Consider the following 5,554-nt stretch of genomic DNA (forward strand, 5'->3'; position numbering starts at 1 on the left):
TGAAGAAAGGCTCTTAGAAAACATTTTTGTCAGGTTTCAGAAAGAGTAAATACAAATACGCTCAAACTACAGATGTTCCGATACCAAAAGAAGAAGTGATTTATCTGGCAAAAAGAAAACTTCACAACAATCTGGGTGAAACAGATGTCCTTTAAAGACATGGTATCCAATCAGTAAATAGATTTTCGCACTCACTGATCCCTGAACCCGTAGTTTCAGCAGCATCGGAGGCCTTTCCGATAACATCTCTTAATCAAAGCCTTCAAAGGGTTTAATTTCATGCATTTCCTGATAGGAAGCTCTTCTGAGTTTGGCTGCTTCAAACTATATATATTTCCTGCAGTAAAACACTCTGAAATTCCAAATCTCCAACGTGTCTCCTCGTGTCATTTAAGTCTTAAATCACCAAGCGTTGACCAACTCCTGGTGCCGTCGCTTTAAATCCCACTTCTTCTCTATCCCGGCTGCTTTTTATGCTCAATGGGCCGCGACTCGTTAATGTATGTGGTATAATTTTGCACCTGTAATTAAGTGTCAGTTTATAAACACACAAACACTAATAATACCCCGAGCTTTTCAGGGCCAGCCCAGTGGTGGCAAAAGCCCATCCATCAATGTCCCTAATGAGGCTCCGTGCAGACAAGTCAGTGGAGGCTTCCTGGGCCGTTCAGTCTTATTTTTCATGCTCACTGTGATAACAGCTCAAATCCCCAGTAAGATGATATCAGCCAAGATACGGGAGAAGTTAGTGTGTGTGTGTGTTTGAGTGCAAGCCTGCCTACTTACAGTATACGTTTATTTAGGCCCTGTTTGTTTAAATATCGGTGACGTTAATGTAGGACACCATTAAGTCCGATGTTGTTCGATGTTAATGAAGTGAAGGAGAGACATTAGGAGCTGGGACAAGGTGTCACAGGTCATTTAGACCAATCAGAAGCCACCACAGGACACTAGCCAAACAAAGGTTCTCGGCTCTGCAGCAGCACCAGTGCTACTGGGACAACCCAGCATGTACGGACACAGTTGAAGCAACAATAACAGACCCAATAAGCCGGGATAAGCTGCGACCAGACCAAGGAGGAGGTCGCTCTCTTCTTTTTATAGACATCTTGTTTATTTATGGGCTCAGAAAACCCAACGTTCAACAATGAAGTTCTTATGCAGCTTATGAGTGATAATGCTCTTGTCAGTTTTATTTGAAATATAGATCTCTCTCTCTCTCTCTCTCTCTCTCTCTCTCTCTCTCTCTCTCTCTCTCTCTGTCTCTCTCTGCCTCTCTGTTACTGTGGTTGAACGGTTTAGCTGACAGACAGATCTGAAGTTTCCGAAGCTGAGGTCATGAGACAAAGTTTAAACTGGTCTCGGGGATCCAGCAGGAATTAGAGGAAGTTTCTCGAAGCAACATTTACAGAATCATTACGAGTGCTGATGATACATTTAGGGGACTTTGAATAGTAGAGGCGCGGTGACATTTAAATACCAGAAAGGTGTTCAATCTGAAAGAAGGTCAAAGAAAATCTAAAGATCCTGTATCTACTAATTCCATGTGTCTGTTTTTCTGTATGAGGCTTGCACATCTCAAGAGCCGGTCATCTTATCTGCTTCACATTTGGCGCGTGGATTTATTAAGGCCCCAAGAAAGGTCATTGTCGAACTTGGTGCGATTCGGAAAAAATGATACGCTCATTATAAACAAACATTTTATAAATAGGCAATCGGTGGTCTGTAGCAGCGGCGGCTGGGACTCATCAACGTATAAGTTACGTTATCGATGATGACAACAGCGCGTTCACAACGGCGATGAGATTTTATTCTGCAGTGCAGGCTTCTGCATACCGAGTCGAGCTTCACCGAGCTTTGAATAAACAGGTGAACAGCTCTTTATGCAGCAGCAGTGGAGCAGCTTCAGGGTTATGCAGACCGAGACCTGCAGCCGCTCTTCACTTGCAGCAGCTCAATTCATGCAGGTCACTTTTACGGTTTTAGAAAGAAAGCTGCAGACCAGTCTTACCACAGTATAAGCAAACAGGTCGTTTTAGAATGGGCACTAAAGGCTAGAACCAGCAAACACTTGGCTTGGTACGAGGTTTAAAGGTACAGTGTGTAGAATTTAGTGACATCTGGTGGTGAAGTTGCATGTTGCAGCTGAATAACCCTCACCTCACCCTCCCCTCCCAAACACGAGAGAGAACCTGTGGTAGCCTTCAGTTGTCATAAAATCTTGATAGGTGTTTAGTTTGTCCAGTCTGGGCTACTGTAAGAAACATGGCCACCTTTGTAGAGAGGATCGCATCCCAATGTTAAAATAATGGGCCCATTCTAGGGTAAGGAAAACAACAATTTATACAATTTAGATGAAACACATTAGTGGAAACATCACTACTATTATTTTATATTCAATTTTTCCCAATTGATCCTTTCCACCTAAGTCTTACCCACTGGATCTTTGAATCCAAATTGTTGTTGGTCAAAAAGTGTCTTCATTGTGTTGGGATCTCTTTCTTTACACTATTGAGCAAATTATTAATAAAAAGAGAAAACTCTACCGAACAAATAATAAGAAAACTTTACCATAGTTGAAGATTGAAGTCATGCAACAAGTCTTGATATGGACTGCGATGGTGTAGCCCCTCATGACAGCTCGTTCTGTCTGGAGACTCTCTGATGCTTTCAAGTGCTCGTGATTAGTGTGCATTAATGTAATAATAAGGAGAGACTACTCTGGATATACTTTTTAGACACCTTGATATTTTCCCCCTGTATTTCTGTGCGTGTCAGTATGAAAGCAGCTGCAGTCGGCGTGTCAGCGGGTAATGACAGAGGAAGTGACGTCTGACAACTATGGCCTGCCACCGTGGTTGGTTCTTTAAAAGCAAAAGGAGGTGGCCACGACTCAGCGCTAATGGAGGAGGAGAAAATGGCCGTGTCACTCCTGTCAACGCGTTATGCTTTAGACCTAGACAGTTGTTGTCGCTCTTGCAGGCCCATAATTTTATGCCATTAAAAGTGCCAAGCGGGGGAAAGTGAGGGAGTGAGGGGGGGAGGTGGGCTCTGAAGTGATGCAGTTGTAGGGTTTTTTTTCTTACCTCGTGTTCCCTTCATGCCTGATTCCCTGACACTTTTGTGCTGGAAACTTTTGGCATTTCTTGAAAGCATAAAGACCATGTTGGGGCTTTAAAGCGATCATAAAGTCAATCATGTTGGCTCGAATTACCCGGCAATCTGTGCCAGCCCCTGCTCTGTCGCCGCGCCATGAGTTGTGTGTGGGAGAGGGGTGTAGATGTGTGTGTGTGTGTGTGTATTTTTTGTGACCCGCTGCGTACATTAATGCACATACTGTAAGTGTGTGGGAGGCGGGAGAAGCAGGAGTCGGGAACTCAAATGAGAATTGATGGCGGAAGAGGAATTTTGTTTATGCCTTAAAGGGCAGTGAAGTCAACATTTTGAGATGATGCAAATATGTAAAAGAATATTTACTCTTGAGTGGAAACTACATGTTGAGAGCACCTATAAAAAGCAGAGATTAGACATTCAACCCCAAGGCAGAAATTCCAACGGCCCGCAGGTCAGAGCTACCCCGACACTTCTTTATGAATTGCGACTAATCGAAGAGAATGTTGGCGGGAATTACTGTCACTTGTTCTGATTTGCATGCATGACAACCTTTTCATCTCAAAGAATACCAGACCCCACAAGGTCTTTACATTACGGGCAAACATTTGCAATTATGATGAACTCTCCGCCAGCTTATCTCAAAAGGAACAGGTTCTTACTGATGGACAAGTAGACGTTTTAATGAAATAAACTGCTCTGAGCTGATGAAATAAAGATTGCTTCACCTCGGGGGCACACTCAAATTAAATTATCAAGATGACTGCATGCATGCAGCTCCCATTAACTCAGGTATGGCAGCAGCCTAGTCACAATGCACTTGTCCAACATGTCTCAAACTACTTTCTACTGTTGATGATGCTCGCTGGTAGTCGGTCTTTTTCTGTCCCACAGCTCCCCTCTCTCCTTTTGAGGGCTAAAGGCCTCACAGCTTCTCTTTCACTCCATTCAGAGGGATGAACTAATGTTGAAACCATGTGTCGTCCCCGGAGGCCGAGCGAGTAGACACTGCAGTGCATGCAGTTTTATGCGTGCAGATAAACATGGGCCCGATGGCTTGTCAGGAGCCCGCGGACGGAGCCCAGAGTCCTCCGCCTTAAAACAATGTTGGTGTTGGGGCGAGAGGGACTGTGACTGGCAATGGGAAACACCTGTGCCGGGGTGAGCAGCCGGGCAGGGTGCAGGGGGGAGACGGAGGTGGGGCGTGGGAGGCAGGAGGGAGGTATAAAGCCGGCCGGGAAGGACACTCCATCCTCGCCAGTTGCTGCTGAGAGGCAGAGCTCAGAGGAAATTAGTTACAGTAATGTCTCGCTAACTGTCCCTTCAATTTGAACACTGGTAGCAGCAGGGTCTGCAGCCTGAGGCCTGGCCTGAAGACTGTCAGTGTTACAGCCACACAACAATCATGTGAGACCTTCACAATCATAGATGTGAATACTGCAAAGCAAACAAGGTGGAAAACTGAATTTCCAAAATATGAGTTCAATATTCAGCTTCATGTCCCAGTGGTATTCTTGTGTTATGTGTTCTGATGTCAGACATTTAAACTAATGCATTCTCTTCCCATGTTGTAACATGACAAGTCTCTGCTTTGACAATCGTAGGATTTATTTTAGAATTGGTTGTGTCAGTTTTGTGATTCAGTGTATTTACTATAGGAAGCAGCATAGAGATGTATAGAAGGCTGCTGGGATTTTGGCAGCCGCACTCATTCTGGCCGTATTTCAGACAAAGTTCTACTCTGAGGAAACAGATGACCATTTTTTATTTTCAGTTGATATACAGTCTGACTTTTTATTGACTTGAATTGCCTCAGGATATTTTTAATTGGAAAAAAATGTAGCCTTTCTGCCACCTCGGTAGCTCTTAAAACCTGTTTTCATGTAAAACGTGAGAATCACCTCTTTTATATCCGTCATTAAAAATGATCTTTTATGTCAGAATGCATTGAAGATGCCTCGTCTTCACAGTCAAGCACTAGTTATACATGTATATGTGTTAATACAAAATCAATAATTCATTTATAGTAACGTTAAAAAAGGTGAAGTCCAAGGCAACTTAAAGAAACGTCGGATTTATTAGTTTTGGAATTAAACCAGGCTATGAAAAAAAAACAGTGTGCGTGCAGAATAAACATGCAAATCCCAAATGAAACGCAGAACACACAGCACTGCAGCAGCATTTTCCTTTTCCCTTCTTCCCAGCCAAACATCTCACCCTGCTGCATATCCATCAGCCTCTCTCCTCAGTGGCCCAGCGCTCCAGCCGTCAAGTCAGGTTGATCATTCCATCTCCTGCCGCTCTATCCTGAGGTGCCTCCTGTCAATTTATCAGACTCTTCCTTTTAATTTCATACTTTCCACAGTGTAAGCATCCATCTCCGCTGTCTGCAGCAGCGTTCCAGGGTTCAGAGCCTGGCAGCGCGAAAAAACGGCTGATGTGA

The sequence above is a fragment of the Pleuronectes platessa genome, chromosome 11, assembly GCF_947347685.1.
Source record: "Pleuronectes platessa chromosome 11, fPlePla1.1, whole genome shotgun sequence".
NCBI classification, from domain to species: Eukaryota; Metazoa; Chordata; class Actinopteri; order Pleuronectiformes; family Pleuronectidae; genus Pleuronectes; species Pleuronectes platessa.